Source organism: Marmota monax, unplaced genomic scaffold (assembly GCF_021218885.2).
Source record: "Marmota monax isolate L192 unplaced genomic scaffold, Marmota_monax_Labrador192_F-V1.1 WCK01_AAM20220418_F8-fsc00014, whole genome shotgun sequence".
Lineage (NCBI taxonomy): Eukaryota > Metazoa > Chordata > Mammalia > Rodentia > Sciuridae > Marmota > Marmota monax.
This window is the reverse complement of record NW_026695222.1, coordinates 14,956,742-14,974,424: the sequence shown is the minus strand read 5'-3', so window position 1 is coordinate 14,974,424 and position 17,683 is coordinate 14,956,742. Positions and strand designations below refer to the sequence as shown.

General features: G+C 45.2%; 1 protein-coding gene and 1 long non-coding RNA gene across 6 annotated transcripts in view; one reads left to right on the top strand and one right to left on the bottom strand.

Annotated features, from left to right (window-relative positions):
• Raly (RALY heterogeneous nuclear ribonucleoprotein) overlaps positions 1 to 4,058 on the bottom strand; it is a 78,797-nt gene extending 74,739 nt beyond the window's left edge. The window contains exon 1 of one of the 4 annotated variants that reach the window (XM_046433675.2): positions 3,918 to 4,058. The gene's annotated coding sequence lies outside the window, so the exon portion shown is untranslated. Of the gene's footprint in view, positions 1 to 3,340; positions 3,545 to 3,917 lie in introns of those variants that run through there. The other 3 variants (XM_058575578.1, XM_046433674.2, XM_046433677.2) reach the window with 3 other exon arrangements.
• LOC131423789 (uncharacterized) lies at positions 3,907 to 6,903 on the top strand. 2 transcript variants are annotated; one of them, XR_009225840.1, is made up of 2 exons: positions 3,907 to 4,046; positions 6,663 to 6,903. It is a non-coding gene; the product is annotated as an uncharacterized LOC131423789 (long non-coding RNA). The 2 variants fall into 2 exon arrangements; XR_009225841.1 differs by lacking the exon at positions 3,907 to 4,046 and adding an exon at positions 4,343 to 4,458.
• The last annotated feature ends 10,780 nt before the right edge of the window (positions 6,904 to 17,683 follow it).

The following is a 17,683-nucleotide window of genomic DNA, read 5'->3' as shown; positions in this document are numbered from 1 at the left end:
CCATTTATGCAAGTTTCCTAAAGTAGTCAAATTCAAAGACAGAAAGTAGAATGGTTGTTGCCAGAGGCTAGCAGGAAAAGGGAATAGGAAGTGTTTAATGGATAGAGTGTTTCAGATAGGGACTGTAAGAAGTTCTAGAGATGGATGATGGTGATTGATTGTAGAAAGTGAATGTACTTAATATCACAGAATAGCACATTTAAAAAATGGTTAAAATGGTAAAATTAAAAAAGTGTGTAGGGCTGGGGATATAGCTTAGTTGGTAGAGTGCTTGCCTCGAATGCACAAGGCCCTGGGTTCAATCCCCAGCAACACACACACACACACACACACACACACACAAAGTATGTGTAGGGGCCAGAATTGCAGTTCAGGAGTAGAGTGCTTGCTTAGCATGTGTGACACACTGGGTTCGATCCTAAGCACCACATAAAAGTAAATAAACAAAACTGTGTCCATCTACAACTAAAAAAAAAAATTTTTTTTTAAAGTATGCCTACACACACACACAATTTTTACAGCATACCAGTTGAAAATTACATTGTCTGCAGTCTGAACCCTGGCTTGGCCACTTATTGATTACAGGGTCCTAAGCAAGTCATATAAACTCTGTACCCAATTCATAGGTTGCTCTAAGGATTAAATGACATGTTCCACATAAAGTCCTTAGTCCAGTGACTGATAGTACATGTTAAGTACTCAACAAAGCCCTTTGACATCTATCTTTTCATTGACCCACAACAATCCTATGAGAGTTTACACATATGGAAACTGAAGCTCAGAGGGCCACAATGAGTGGCTCAGTACATGATGCAAGTTCAAATCTTCTATCCATGAAGATATCCTGTCTTCAACACTTGTTAATTCCATTATCTAAGACAAGAGCCCTAACCTTGCTATGTATGTCTCCACTGTTACAGTTAAAAGGAGACATAAGGGCTGGGGTTGTGCTTCTGTGGTAGAGCACTTGCTTAGCATGTGTGAGGTACTCAGCACCACATAAAAATAAAATAAGGTATTATGGGCTGGGATTGTGGCTCAGCAGTAGAGCACTCGCCTAGCACGGGCAGGACCCGGATTCGATCCTCAGCACCACATAAAAAAATATATATATAAAATGCATTGTGTTGTGTCCATCTACACCAAAAAATAAATATTTTAAAAAAAAGGTATTGTGTCCATCTATGGCCAAAATAAATATAAGATTTTTTAAAAGGAGACATAAACCATGCTCTGCAAACTCACAAAACTAGAAATCAGATAATGGTAACAAATGAGTACTGTAAACTATAAATAATGTAAAAGTCACTACTTAAGAGAACTGGTACACCTGTACAAAACCTGGCCTTTTAACATAGGGCACAGAAAGTAGGTGTAACTACTTGGTATTTCCATATTCAGGGTTTCTGGTCTTAAGCCCTTAATAAGTAGTTTAGTGCCTTAGGTTGAAGAGGTGGTAAGGTATGTGAGAAATTTAAAAATTATTGGACTGGGAGCAAGACCACTAGAGATTCTGGTTCTGACTGTCCCTAAGGCAGGCTATGAATTTGGACAACTTACTTCCCATTCCAAGGTTCAATCCATAGGAAGAAGAGAAAGATGAAAGTTGGACCAGTCTGTAAGAAGTTGTCTGTAAGTAAATGATGTGACCTAACACTAAGTCAAAATATCTTCTCTGCTAAGAAATGACTTATACACCATAAAATAAAAAGTATAGCATCACTGTTTGCCCTTCTGTGGCTACTGTGAGTTGAAGAAACTCCTATATGCCACCTCCTATATACCATCACTCCTAAATCTAGAAATCTTAGGCAGGGGGTGGGTGTCGTGTAGCAGACCAACCAGTGGCAAAGAAATCATGCAAACATCAGGAGATTCCTCAAGATCTGGCAGAAAAAAACTTCTCAGCCTAATTTTTAGACACTCCCCACAACCAGGATCAAACACAGTGGAAAACTGGAACACTTGCCAAAGCTAATTTTAGTTCACTTTAACCCCTCTGGGCCTTATCTGAAAATAGGAGAAATTTTAAAAAGAGGACTTGAGCTATACTCAACCCTTTCTCCCAACTAGGATCTACAAATCTAAACCTAGATGACATGCAAGGTTTGGGAGGAAAAACAAGCCCTAAGCAAAATGAAGGAAGGACTTCACTGTTTACAGACTTTAGCCAAATGCTGGAGAACTTCAGTTGTGGAATCTCCTACATCCGTCAAATTATACAAGCAATACCAGCAAGAAACCATTCACACCTCCTTTCCCTTGAAGCTCTAATAGCAGCAAATTGGGATTTCATCTATAGTACAGTGGACACCGGCCCAGGAGTCAGGAAAAACCCAGAGTTGTATCTCTAAATGATGTGACCTAACAGTAAGTCAAAATATCCTTTGTACTTAAGAGATGACACATACACCAGGAAATAGGAGTTACAGCACCAATGTTTTGCACTTTTGCACTTTTGTGGCTACGGTGAGTTGGAGGAAATTAACTTCTCTGCGCCTGTTTCTGTAATTGGGAACAACCCTGAAAGGCCACTGTTAGCATTAAATGATACAGGTTTATGAAGTTCCTGAGTCAGTCTCATTAAATGTTACCTGTTGGTATTAAACACTTCTCGCACATGTTAGTTTCCCTCCCTGAATACACGAACACTGCGAGGCTAGTTTCTCTCTTTACTCCATTTCACGGAGGAGCAAACCGAGGCTCCCCCGCCAAGAGGAATAGGTGAAGTTCGATCACCGCCCCAGCTCGTGGGCCTGTTGTTCCTCTCAGATCCCGAGATGTGCAACATGCCCAGGACAGGCAGAAGTGGGGGGCAAAACGCTCAGACCCTTCGGGAACGAAGCAGGGGCAGTTTTGCGCGCCTTGGGGAGCTGGCTGACCCAGCTCGGGCGGGAAAGCCGGAAGAAGCCCGGGGCCGGGGCTGGGACCAGGGCCTTCCCCGCCCGAGGCCTCCCGGACGCGGCCTCCGCTCTCTTCCCTCCTCCCCTCGCCGGGCGGGGCGGGGCGCGAGCACAAAAGACTCCAACTTCCGAGCGGCGCGGGCCCACCCCGCCAACTCCTGGCCCAGGCCCGGCCCGCGAGAAGGAAGCGGGCAGCGAACGCCACGGAGGCCAAGAGCCAGCACTGGTGGGCCGGGGCCGCCAGCCCAGAGTGGCAGACCCGGGAGAGGGAAGGGGAGGTGGGGGCCTGGAGTTACTCGGGCTCCCGGGACTCCCCGAATGGCCGAAAAAAGAGTTTCTAAAAATAGGCAGCGGCGAGTCTTAAGAGGTGGGCGACAGAACAGGCACAAGGAACAACCCCCGCACGCTGAAGAAGACGCCCGCGGGCCCCAACTCACCCGCGCCGAGAGGTCTGGAGGAAGACGCGCGGCGCGGAAGGAGGCGGTGCCGCCGAACTCAGGGGCGGAAGGGAGGGAGGAAGGAGGCGGCCCTAGCCGCCGCGCGAGGAGACCGAGCACACGCACGCGAGTCGCCACCGCGACCGCCCCCTCAGCTTCCCGGCTCTGCGCCCTGCGCCCGCGCTGCCCGCGCGCCCCGCCGCACTGACAGCGGCGCGAGCACCGCAGCCGTGAGTCCTTCCCTTGGCTCGCACCACTCAGGCGCGCGGAGATAGGGGTGTCCAGAGCGGCTTCCCTCCCTCGGCCCTGCCTGCCGCTCCGATCCTAGCCCTGGGCTCTCCCTCCCTCTAGCTTCTGTTTCCCGGGAAGGACACGGTGACACAAACACTAGGAGTCCGCAACCCCTGAAAAACCCTGGCTCCCCAGGCGCAAGAACCCTCCCCACCCTCTGAGTCTGGCTTTGGAAAGGTCCTGAGCTTCGGCGGGGAAGAGGAGAAAGGCGGGGCTGGGGCGGGGCCTGGCGGGGGGGAGGAACGGAGGTGGGAGGCGGGGCTAGGTGGGGAAGGGAGTCGCTTACACCAGTATGGAGCTGAAGGCGGGGCAGGCGAAAGCGTGGTGGTGCCCTGGGAATTGGGGTGCCAGATAGGTGTAGAAGATCTCCTGGGAGACCGAGGAGCCAAGGCAGCGCTCCACAGGAGGAGGAGAAGTAGGTGGAGCTAAGGAGAGAAAGTGCCCAGAGGAAGAGTCCGGAAGGGGGCGGGGCCTTCTGAAGGGAGGAGGGTGTGGGCGGAGCCGAAGAGAAGCTTTGCGGGGGATTGAAGCTGGCCTGGAGGAGGCGGGCCCGGAAGCACAGCAGGGAGGAGGGGGTCTGAGGTGGCCAATCTGGGGAGGAGCCGGAAGGAGGCGGGCCCTAAAGGAGGGATGAGAGGGTGGTGCTTGAAGTGGGCGAGGCTTGGAGATAAGGCCCTAACCAGTAGGCTGGCTGCGGTGCGGGAGGAATCCGGAAAAGATCAGGTGGGGAGAAGCGCCAGGTCCTTTCACTTTCAAGGAAGCGGTTCGCGGACTGGGTGAGGATCGCTCCTCGCTGCCAAAGGCTGGGACTAGGCGGAGAGACCGCGGTGAGGATGGTCCAGGGAGGAGATTCCACTTACTTAAAAAAAAAAAAAAAATTATGTTCAAGTAGCTTTCCTCTTCTGAGGTGGTGATGTTTTATATGACCGAGTGGTAGTGATTCTTCCTAAACACTCCTAAGCGTATCCCTGTAGGAATCTCATTTGAAACAGTTCCAGGCTATAACATCTCAGAACAGCTGGAGGGGTCTTCTTAGAGTACAAAAGAACCATTGCCAGCTATAGACCTCAGTGAGGGCTGGAAATGGACCGTTTTCTTCATACCTTTTCTGACCTGTGATTTTCTCATGCGTCTTCCCATCTGCAGTTTCATGATTATATTTTTACATTGCCTCTCCTAGAACCTGCCTAAGATGTGAAATTCCTGAGAACAGAGCAGTTTGAATTGAGAGTCCTGACTCTGGCAAACCAACAATAGTAACTGCCCTTCCTTTATTTGATGACCTCCATGTCCTATTTTAAAAGAAAGAGAAATCAAATTAGAGAGATGGTGATACAGAAGAGCAAGGCCCAGAATATTCTTTCCCCAAGTCTCTGATTAAATATTTCTTCCTCAGAGAGGTCTTTCCTCCTAAAGGTGTTCTCTAGTTTGACATTTTGTTCTGTCGATTGTTTATTTATGTATTTTTGTCTCTCCACTTTTAGAATGTAAGTTCCATGAGACTAGGAATTTTCATCACTGTGTTCCCAGAATTAGTGCAATGGCTAGCACATATCTAGTGTTCAATAAACAATCAATTAAAGTTGGCCCCTGCCAGCCTAGTCTGCCTACTTTCTGATAACTCCCTGGCTCTTCCCTTGCACACTAGCCTTACCATTTTTAGTTAAGTACATCACAATCTTTCAGCATTCTCTGCTGTAAGCATTTTCAGTACTTGAATTTCTCCTCCCTTTCTGCCCAGATACCTCTAATTCATCCTTCAGCACTCAGTTTAGGAACCACCTCCTCTGAGAAGTGTTCTCTGACCTCCCTTCAGCCCTACCACCAGAAAACTTAAGGCTGTCACTTTGCTCAGTTTATGGCCTTGGTTACAAAAATTTGCCTGTGCAGGTGATGCCCTGTCCCTAGCTGGCACTGAAGATTATGTTGATGTTCTACAAAATCCTGTGTGATCTGCTACTCTTTGATTTTATCTCTATTAGTCTTACCCTGCCCTACTCTGCTCCAGCCTCTATCCCTTTTTTTATAACAATGTGGGCTTTTTACCCCAGGGCTTTTGCACTTGCAATAGCAAGTATCTGCCTCAAATTCTCTTTTCTAAGACATTGGTATGGCTCACTTACCTTAAGAGGCTTTCCCTGGCCCACATTTAAACTTGCAGCATCCCACTGGGCATAGTGGTGCACATCTAGAATGCCAACTACTCAGGAGGATCACAAATTCAAGACCAGCCTGGGCAACTCTCAAAATAAAATTTTAAAAGGGCTGGGGTGTATTCCAGTGGTAGAATGCTTGCCTGGGGCATGTGCAAGGCCTTGGGTTGGATCCCCAGTACCACAAAAATAAATAAATTAAATAGCAATACTCCATGCCATAATTCCTCCTACCCTTTCCTGCTGGATTTTTCTTCATAACCCTATTGTGTGTATTTCTTTATTGTCTCTCTCCCATCCCCACCTTCAACTATGATGTAATCTCCACAAGGACAGGATATTGTCAGTTTTGCTCATTCCTCAGAGCCCAAAACAATAGTCCTTCTTTTAATATTTGTTGAATGATTAACTACAAATTCAACAGAGAAATCTCAGGAAGACTTAGTGTTTCCAGAAGAATCTCTGAAGATTACAGTATGAAGGGAGATGTTTCTAAGGAAATACAGTGGCAACGCAAGCCAACATGTATGGGGCATTTACTAGTTGCTAGGAAGTCTGCTAACTGCTTTTCAAGTTTATTTAATTCCTACAACAGCCTTGAAGAAGATGCTATTATAATCGCTATTATACGGATAAGGAAACCGTGTCACAGATTAACTTTCCCAAGGGTCATACACTTAAGAGATAATAATTTTAAGTCCAACTTTAGAACCTGCATGTTAAATCTCTATACTGTCTTGCCACCTAATTGTTAAGGACCCAGGGCTGTTGGTCAATGAAAGAATATTCTTTTGTTTTCTACATAGTGTGGTGCAGTGTGCCTACAGTTGCAGCCAAATATTTTTTTTCTTCTTTCTTTTTTTTTTTTTTTTTTTTAGTTACCATGAGGAAAGCCAGTCAGAAGACAAAACCTGATGGAAGTTTTGGAGGAAGACAGAACTAAGAAAACATTACACAAAAATTGAACTAGAGAGTCCATTCTGTGGGGCTCGGGATGTGGCTCAAGTGGTAGCATGCTCGCCTGGCATGCGTGAGGCACTGGGTTCCATCCTCAGCACCACATAAAAATAAAATAAAGATATTGTGTCCATCTAAAAATAAAAAAGAGTCCATTCTGAAGCTTGACCCACCTCTGAGTTTTAACAGGAACTAACACATCTTTATTAGTTTATTTGAGGTTTTTGTACTGGGAACTGTAACTCCCTAACTAAAACAGATAAGTTTGGGAATGTGGCTCAGTGGTAGAGTGCTTGCCTAGCACACATCAGGCCCTGGATTTGATCCCCAGCAACACACACACACACACACACACACAAAATAAAAGCCCTGAATTTGAATTTTAGTTTCAATAAAACGTGTAGTGTTCTACAGGTAGAAATATTAGTGCCTCACATTTTTATAGGAATTGTGTTTACAGAATGCTGTGGGGTATTCTAGACAGAGGGAACAGCAAACAGAAAAAGACAAAGACTATGAGGGCTGGGGATATAGTTCAGTTGGTAGAGTGCTTGCCTCACATATACAAGGCCCTGGGTTCAATCTCCAGCACCACCAAAAAAAAAAAAAAAAGACAGGACTATAAGCTAGAGGTTTCTGTAGAAGAAGGTATGAGTTGAGAAAACTAAATGTAAAGGGAACTGGTTTTTATACTCAACTTGATAGAAAATGGGAATCATTGGAAGGTTTGCACAAAAGGTGCTTTCAAACTATTCTGGTTCAACCGCCTTGTTAACCCTCCCAGCAACCCCACAATGTTACTTCCAGCTTTGTCCCCATGTCACAGATGAGGAAATGTAACAGCCAATGTCTCAACACATGTAGCAACCAGGATTTGAACCCAGGGCTATCTAAGCCCCAACCATGCATTCAACCACTTTCTCTCCCCATCATTAGAATTAATCCTGCTGGCCAGTCATAGTGGTGCACGCCTGTAATCCCAGCACCTCGGGAGGCTGAGGCAGGAGGATCATAAGTTCAAAGCCAGCCTCAGCAAAAGCAAGGCACTAAGCAACTCGATGAGACCCTGTCTGTAAATTAAATGCAAAAAAAAAATAGGGCTGGGGGTGTGGCTCACTGGTCGAGTGCCCCTGAGTTCAATCCCTGGTACCCCCCAAAAAAATTAATTCTGCTGTCGCAAAAAAAAAAAAAAAATGGCAGCAGTCAGGTCAAGCTGAATCCCTATAAGCCGAATCCCATCTGGAGGAGGGAGAAGAGCGGGAGAGGAGAATCAGCATGTGGAGATGATGAATGTTAAAAGGAAAAAGACAGAGGCTTGTCACCTGCAAAGTCACCTTGTCTTCCTCATCTGCCTTTGACCAACTCAGGGCAACCAGGAAGCAGAGAGAAAGAGGCAGGAAAGCCATGGGGACAGACAGAGTTCCCAGGCCATGCATGCCCCCAGCGACCTACTTCCTCCAGCCATGTCCCACTTTGTTTATGCCCCACCCAGTAGTCCATTCACATTAATAATCCATCAGATGGATTAATTCACTGATAAGGTTACAGCCCTCACAATGCTATCATTTTGCCTAACATGAGCTTTGGAGCAAGGAAGGGAAGAGGGAGAAATCCCCGATACAAACCATAATGGATAGATACTTCCCAGGCCAATAATGCACTTTCCAGTGTGGATGGCACCATATCTTTCCTGCTCTGAGATTTGGGAATAAACCCTCTCTTTGCTCCTACCTGATTGGGGTAAAGAGTAGCCCCCGCAGTATTGCTTCAAAGCCCAGGATATAGCCAGGTTTCTCCATTGCAAATTCAAAAGAAGTCAGGCTAACAGAAGCATAAGAGAAATTAATCAGGAGTATATATGAGCAGTTCCCAGAATTGATAGGATGGCTGGAGAACTCAGAAAATGAGCCAAGGGGATGGGAGCAAATACTTGAATGTTGCTGTGACTCTTTCTTCCAGATCTTGTCTTTCATCTCTGCATGTGAGCTATTCTCAAGATTGGACACTCAGCTGCAACAGCTGTCACCACTCACAGCTCTCGGCTGCTCCATCAGAGCAAACGAGGCATTCTGCTTCTGGTCTTAAGTACAAAATTTTAGGGAAGGACTTCGATTGCTAACCATCCCTGGACCAGTCATCTATGACTGGAGGGCTAGGCCCTGTGATTAGACCAGCTTAAGCCAACTACAACTCTTTAACCAATCATTGTGAATGAGAGGTGGGACATATAAAGAGATCTTAGCAGTTCAGCTGGAACCATACAGCCAAAGAAGGGGAAGGTGCATTTGCCACAAGATGTGATGCATGTCTGAGTAGATTAAATAATAGATTTTTTATTTTAACCTACCCAGAGACACTTTATTGCTTTCCTTATTGTGCAGCTCTCATCCTTCTTCCTTTATTCAGAAGCCTTTAATGGCTTCCCATTGCCATGCCAACAACATGGATCAAAAATCCAGATGCCTACAGGGGGCAGAAAGCAGTTTAGGAGCAGGACAGTAGGACATAGTGAACTGGAGAGCACACACCACACAGATACGGGCCAATTAGCCAGCTGTTGCTAGGATTTAGGTGGTGAGATGCAGAATTTTTCAAGAGAGCCCCCCCCCCAAATCTTAATTTTCATCTGAAATTTCCCAGTTTTTAAACATTGGCTCAAACATTTTCAAATTGCCCCATAAGAGCCAAATAAATTTTGTCTACAGGCCAATTATGGTAGACTGTGCTCTGAAAATTGGCATTCTCTGGTCTTTAGGATAAAGTCTATCATTAGGCACCTTTGAGGTCTCTGTTATCTATTGCTCTATATTAAACCACCGTAAAACTTACTGGCTCAAAACAATGATTTGTTACTTCTTATACATTTATTGGTTAACCAGGTGACTCTTCTGCCCACTGTGACGTTAGATGGGAAAAGCCTCCTCCCATCTCTACCTCCACATTTTCCAGTATTTCTCTTTCAATCCCATGAGTCATTGATGCCTCCCCCATGAAGCCCACCTCATCTCTCCAGCCAACACAGAGTCTGGATAAGTGTAAGTGAGATGCTCTGCCCTCCCAAGCTTGTCCTTTACTTATAACTATTAGAGCATATATCCAACTCACCTTGGACGGAAACCTGTCTTGTCCATTTTTTGTACCCTTGTCACTCTGGAAGTCCCCATAAATGCTGTCAGTTTAGATTGAGCTGAATTAATCTTCGGAGATGCTGAGTCCAATTTGCCCCATTCTATAACTAGAGAACTAAGCTTACAGAGGGAAACATACATCAGGTACACTGAAAGCTGCAGATCAAAAGAATTGCAGAATAGGTGAGGCCCTCGCATCTTGACTCCTAATGTAGAGCAGGTTAAAATCTATTTAATTCTTGTCAATGTGGATGTCTAGGACCTGAATAGGAAACATTTCTCATTTCAGGTGCATCCATTAGCAAGTCTTAGCCAGGATCCTAGCCCTTCCTTGTGTTCAGTCATCGATGACACCAAAGTCAGAAATCAGATGAATAGGACTCTGTTCAAACCCCAGTCCTGCTGCTTACAGGACAAGATCCTCAAGCTTTGTATGCCCCAGTTTTCTCCTCTGTAAAATGGGCATAAATTACATTTACCTTGAAAGTTATTGTGAAGTCTAGAAATAAAGCACGTAGCATCCCCTGACACATAGAAGGTGCTCAGGAAACAGTAAGCTCTTAGAATGATGGTTATTGATGATGAAGAGGATGGAAAGCAAGAACTCCGACTTCTCAGAGAGGAGAGGATCATTCCTGAGTCTCATCTCTTGAATGACATAAATCTATATCTTTTTCCTGAATAAATCCCCTTGTTAGGAAGAAAGAAAGGAAAGCAAGGATAGGGAAAAGAAGAAAGGAAAATAGACAACAGGGAGGAACACTCTTCCTGAGCCTCGCTTTGCTACCCCCACGCCAAACTCTGGTCCATCCCATTTCCATGCGGAGCTCAGACCATTCACAGATGTGTTCATGAGAGACTACCAGCTTTGAGCCATCTTGACTGGGAGGAAAAAAGAGGCATATGGTAGAATCAGAGAACCCCCCCCCCAGAACAGCAGAGAGCAGAGCATACTGTCCCTCGCCCTGTGACTGGTGGCTAGAGGACTCAGTTATGGGGGAAGCTCTCAAAGCAAGATATGTCTCTCATTCATTCCCCACTGGCTCAGAACCCTAGCTCTCTGCCTTCCTGCTGCATCTCCATATTTGTTTTGTTTTTAAATCAAACAAAGGACAGCCTGGCATCTTTAAATTATGGTCTCCATTAAGTAGGAAGCAGATCATTCCACATCTTTCCTCCCAATGCCTCCCTCACCAGTGCCTTCAAGCTCCTAACAAGAGGGGCACCTCCTCCCACTTCCCACTGACCTTCCCCCTCATCCCCCCCCATTGCATCCGTGAGCTGCACCACAGAGATCAGATGCAGCGGCGTTAATTGAAATTGACATTAAGGGCTCACTTGCTCAAGCAGAAGCATATTAGAAGAAATATAAATGAGGAAGGCATTGCATCTTTGGCATTTGTTTTAATGAGAAAAACCATTTCTGAAGTATCTTATTCAAAAAGGATTGCATGCCCAGGAAATGACAGATACATATAGACTTCCACCCCCACCACACTCCCAGTGTTCAGAAGAATCTTTTACACACACACACACACACACACACACTTTACACTTTTCCAGAGACTTCCCAATTAATTCTGCTTTGGTCCTGGTCTCCCAGATGCATTTCTTCAGGTAACACCTATCACCCTCCATCTTTTATTCTCTGCTTCTCCAAATAGACTTCTCTTCTATTTATTTATTTAATTTGGGGGGGGGGTATTGGGGATTGAACTCAGGAGCACTCAACCACTGAGCCACACCCTAACCCTATTTTGTATTTTATTAGAGATAAGGTCTCGCTGAGTTGCTTAGCACCTTGCTAAATTGCTGAGGCTGGCTTTGCACTTAGGATCCTCCTGCCTCCATCTCCTGAGTTGCTGGGATTACAGACATGCACCACCACACCTGGCTTTGACTTCTCTTTTATGTATTTATTTTTATTCTATTTTATTACATTCACTTATTTGTGCTGGGTATTGAACACAGAGGCACCTTACCACGAAGCTACACCCCAGCCCCTTTTAAAAAATTTTTGAGACAGAGTCCTGCTAAGTTGCTAAGGCTGCCTCAAATCTGTGATTCTCCTGCCTCTACAGGAGGATCTCTATCATGCCTAATCGCTTCATATTATTTTAAGAGTTCATAGCCAGATGTTGGACCAGATGTTTTTACTTGTTGTACCTCACTCAGGACTTCTTGATCAGATGGCCTGAAAACTTTTTGGTTTTGAATCCATCAAGGATTCTGATGGCACCTGAACCAGATCTGGCCAATCAGGACATTGCACAACACTGCCCACTATGGAGTCCTTCTCCACACATGGACACATGTTGTGGTTTGGATGTGAGGTGTCCTCCAAAAGCTCACGTGTGAGACAGTGCAAGAAGGTTCAGAGAGAAATGACTAGGTTGTAAGAGTCTTTACCCAATCAATGATTTAATCCCCCGATAGGGATTAACTGAGTGGAACTGAAGTGGTAGGGTGTGGCTGGAGGAGTGTGTGGCATTAGGTATATTTTATATCCGGCAAGTGGACTCTGTCTCTGCTTCCTGACCACCATGTGAGCTGCTTCCTTCTGCCACACTCCAGGCAAAGGCCCACCTCTTCACTTAAGCCATTAGACTCCAGGAATAATTGCAGAAAACTATTATTTTGGTGGCCTTCAATGAACCAGGCTCCTGGGCATTCACACTCCTTATGTAGTCCTCTCCCACAAGAACTTGGGGCTTGGCCAAGTGTTGTACACTGGCCAACAGGCCATCAGCAAGCAGGAGCTTGATAAATGCTCCGCACTGGGGTCTGGTCTTCTTGGAATGTTCATTCTTGGGAACCCTGGACAACTATTTAAGAAGTCTAGGGGCTGGGATTGTGGCTCAGCGGTAGAGCGCTCTCCTAGCACAGGCGGGGCCCGGGTTCGATCCTCAGCACCACATAAAAATAAAGGCATTGTGTTGTGTCCAGCTACACCTAAAACATAAATATTAAAAAAAAGAAGTCTAGAGAGATTATGTAGGGGAAAAAGGCCCTAAAACTACATGGAGTTGGGGGCCTGGGCTTGTAGCTCAGTGGTAGAGAGCTTGCCTACCACATGTAAGGCACTGGATTTCATTCTCAGCACCACATATAAATAATTAAAATAAAAGTCCATCGCCAACTAAAAAAATATTAAAACAACGACAAAAAACTACATGGAGTCAGAAGCCCAGCCATCAATCAACCTGCCAGTTATATGAAGCCACAAGAGTGATCACTGCCCACCTGCGCCCAGCCCAGCCTGAATAATCTGCAGCAAATCAAATGGTTATTATTTTAAACCACTAAGACTTAAACCACTAAGTCTCAGGGTGTCACATAGCAGTAAACAACCCAAACAGCAGTCAAGTTCAACTATATTTCGTAGCTCCATAGAATCCTCAAGCCCTTCACTCCTAAGAGAATGGAATTGTTATTACCCCCATTTTACAGGTGGGGAAGCTGAGGCCCAAAGAAGGGAGGCAGCAGAGTCCCAGCCAAGCAGAGACAGAGCTGCCAAACTCACATGTCTGAGCCAGCCCCTTCTGCTACCTTCCACTGCTGGAGCTCTCATCCAGATGAAGAAGCAGAAACAGCTGTGCTGTGGGAGCACCGGGCTGGGAGTCACAACGTCCTAGTTTGAAGCTGCCCTTTTGGTGGCTGTATGAGCGGACACCACTCAAATCACCTCCCGCTCTGAGCCCCAGCCTTTCCAATTGTTCAGTGAGTGGGGAGACAAGCTCAGATGGTCACAGGGACCAGGCATATAGCAGAGACCAGGGAGGCAGGCCAGGGGGGACCGTGGTGGGTAAATACACACCTGTTGAAGGTAGGGGGTCACAGCCCAGCTCCAGCTAGGGATGACCATGTGGAATCTGGACTCCGTGTGGCCAGATTAACAGATTTATCTTTCCTGAGTAAGGCAAGAAATATATGTTACGAAGTGAAATTTCCCAAGATTAAAATAGTCATTTGCATTTAAAAACAATATTGTGTGAGATAAATTAATACACACACACACACACACACACACCCATTAGCCTTCAGGCTACTAATCTGAGACCCTTTAACTACGTTATTTCATAATGTCTTGCCAAAGGTTATGCCAGCATCAAAGGATGCCTACCATCCCACCCCTGTCCTACACCCAGAGAATGGTTCTTTCTGCCTATCCCACCCCCATCACAGGGCCTGAATATCAGGGAGGGCTTGGGTGTGACTGTTGTTGTTCCTTCCTCAGATTTTCATCTTCAGCCCTCCCATCCCCTGTCTGCAGGGAAAAGGTACAGAGACCCAGGCTCAACTCTGTAATGCAGTTGGAGCCTCCTAGGAGGGCCAGGAGTGGAAAGGAATTAACACCCATTAAGCACCTACTGTGGGCTAGACATACAATAGAATCTTTGCTGCATCTTATAATAGTGAAGGGCCCAGACCATCCAGTCAAACAGACCTGGGTTCTAATCCTGGCTCTGCCACTTGTGAAGTGAATATCCCTCGGCTACTTCCTTGCCTCCCAGTCTCAGTTTACTCATCTATAACAGCAATCACATTTCTGGTCTCTCCAGGATTTAGTAGGGATTAGATAGGAGCATGCATTATGTGGTAGATACCATAAATCAGCTGCCTCCAATTGTTTCCAGCCTCCCTTGCCATTCCCCTGGCTTGATTTCTTAGGCTCTGTAGCAGGTAGGGTTGGTCATGGGACATAGTTTTGGCCAATGATATGCAAGTGGAAGTTGCTTGGTGTATCAGGAGAGGTATTTTGGTTTTTTGTTTGTCTGTTTGTTTGTTTTAAGAAACATAGGAGGCTGAAACAGGAGGATCATGAGTTTGAGCCTTGGCAATTTAGTGACATCATCAATAACTTAGTGAGATTCTGTCTCCAAATAAACTGAGCTACGGATGTAGCTCACTGGCAAAACATCCCTGGGTTCAATTCCAAGGAAGAAAGGAAGGGAGGGAGGGAGGAAGGAAGGAAAGTACTCAACTGGCAGTCTTCAGTCTTTTGTATTCCCTCTCTCCCTACCCTCCATTCTCTGCCCTCCATCTCCATGTTCTACCTGGAACACAAATATGATGCACAGAGGCACAGCAGCCATCTTGAAAACTCGAGAACAAAACTTGACTTGATGAGGATAGCAAAACACAAATAAAGAGCCTGGATTCTTCCAGACTTTTTGTTATAGGAGATAAATAAAGCCTCCTGTGTTTGTGCTGCTGTTACTTCTGATTTTTCTTCTTTCTGTCAAGCACATTTCTGACTCATACAGCACAATATCTGGTTCACTGTAGTGCTCAATAAATATTAGCTATTGTTACTTTGCCTGCATTACCTTTTATAATCATAACCATCTATGCTGTGTGTATTATTAACCTCAATTTAGAAAAAAATTGGATTTCTTCCCAAGGTGGGTTTTAACATTTCACTGAGATGGGTAGGCACCACTTATCTGAACTGGTACAGTTCTAAATGCTTCCTATAAGCTGGGCACAGTGGCGCACACTTGTCATCCCAGAGGCTTGAGGCTAACACAGGAGAATTGCGAGTTCAAAGCCAGCCTCAGCCATGGTGAGGTGTGGACTAAGCAACTCAGTGAGTCCCTGTCTCTAAGTAAAATACAAAAATACAAAAAAGGGCTGGGGATGTGGCTCAGTGGCCAAATACCCCAAGTTCAATCCCCGGTACCAAAAAAAAAAAAAAAAGGATTTCTATATATTAACTTGCTTAATCCTCAGAGCAAACCAGTAGTAAAATGCTATCATTACTCCCTCTTACATGAGAAACAGAGAAGTTATGTTGCCCAAGGTCATACAACTAGCCAGCTGTAGATCCAGGATTCAAACTCAGCAGCTTAGGATACTATGTGGGGTGAGTGTGTGTGTGTGTGTGTGTGTGTGTGTGTGTGTGTGTTTTAATTATAAAGAAGAGACTGCAGATCACAGGGGTTAAATGAATTATTTAAAGCCACATAGTCACACACAGTCAGAGAGAGGTGTGTCAGGATTTGAATCCAGATCCAGCTGACTCCAGAGCCACATCATCCAGGGGATCCTTGTAGGTGAAGAGATGTGTGGCCCTGCAGTATTGAGGCCATATTTGAGGTTGCTGCCCCATCCAGATAAAGAATCCAAGGCTCAGAGAAGGAAAGTAACTTGCCTAAGGTCACCGGACTAGAAAGGGACATTGCAGGGACTGGGATCCCACTCTACGACTGGAGACATGCCTAAGGGATAGAGGAGCCCTTTTCATTCTGATCACAATGAACCTTCAAGACAGGCAGCCACAGTTGCAGCAGCAGCAGGAAGGGATGGCCCAGCTATGATTTACACAAATTAAGAGGGCATTCAGTGAAAGGGACACACACGAGCCCTTCGGTCACCAGCTAGTGCTCTGACAACCTCGCCATTTTCCGCAAAGGCCAGCTGGGCTTATGTGGGGCTCAGAGAGTAGCCCCTCACCCCATGGCTCTCTACTAAAAGCACTTAATTGTCTGAAAGAAAATACCAGCCCTTTTGCCCAGCTCTGGATGAAGCTGTAATAAACTAATTGAAATTAGATGACTTGGATCTCAGGAGGAAAAAGGCCACTGGTAGAAAACCTAGAGCGTGTTTTTTTCAACATATATTTATTTCACATATTTTATGTGCTTGGCACAGTGCTACATGACACGAACATGCCAATGATCAAAGAGAAAGACACCTGTCCCCATAGAGATCATATTTGTGAGGATGTTGAACTTTACCTTCTATAACTCATAGGCACACACACACACACACAAGTTAAGATTCTTTATTTTCTATAAGTAACTAAATTTTTTTCTTATTCCTTTTTTTTCTTTTACTGAGAAAGAAAAACATAAAACTGATTATTGACTATAATCTAATCTCTTCCAGTTTAAAATGGTGTCGCTCATGTAGACAATTCTTTCTTTTCCTTTTGGGTGCTGGAATTTGAACCCAGGGCCTTGTGTAAGCTAAGCCCATGCCCAATTTCTGAGCTATGCCTCCAGCCCTTTTGAGTCAAAGACTTATCTTTTGGTATTCTCTACCCTTTCTTCTACTCAAATTGGTGTCTGGATATTGGCAGTCCCCACACAGTTCATGCCATCATCTGGAAATGTTCCCTGAGAGGACAGAGACAGTATATGGACCTACATGTAGACCACCCTCCCTTCCCCTGATTCAGTGTTAGGGTTGGATAGACCCCAGGAAGTCATAGTTTAGAGGAATAAAAATTCTGCCAATGTCCCACCTATATCTTCTCAGCACTCCAAAGGTATTTACTACAGCAATGACGCTGAGGGTTCCTCGCCATAGGAGCAAGCTTGGCCACTCACTGGACACAGTAGAAAGACTAGAGATGTAAAACTGCAGAAATATCCTTTAGCCAATGACAGATGAAGAGCTGACTCTGACACTGCTGTTCTTCCCCATCATATAGGATAACTCCCAAGAGTGTGTGTCTGACTGTCTTCCAGAGGTCCCAGGAGAATTAAGCCCCAGTTACTCACAGTGGTAAATTGCTTTGACACACATGATTTATTGGCAGCTCTGTCTCACTCTCCACTCAAATTCTGTTGCCTCAGCTCATCCCTCAAGTAAACTACTTGGTCTCAAATTTTTGTCCCAAGATGTGGATCTGAGGAAACCCTGAGACATCATTTATTTACTATTTTTTAAATGTTGCATCCATTATGTATTCTATTAGGGAGTGATATACAATATACAAATATGGTAGAAGTTCCTTCATTCCATATAATCAAGACAGACTTTTAGGGGTGTAGATAGTGGTAAAGTGTGTTTCCCTAGCAAGCACC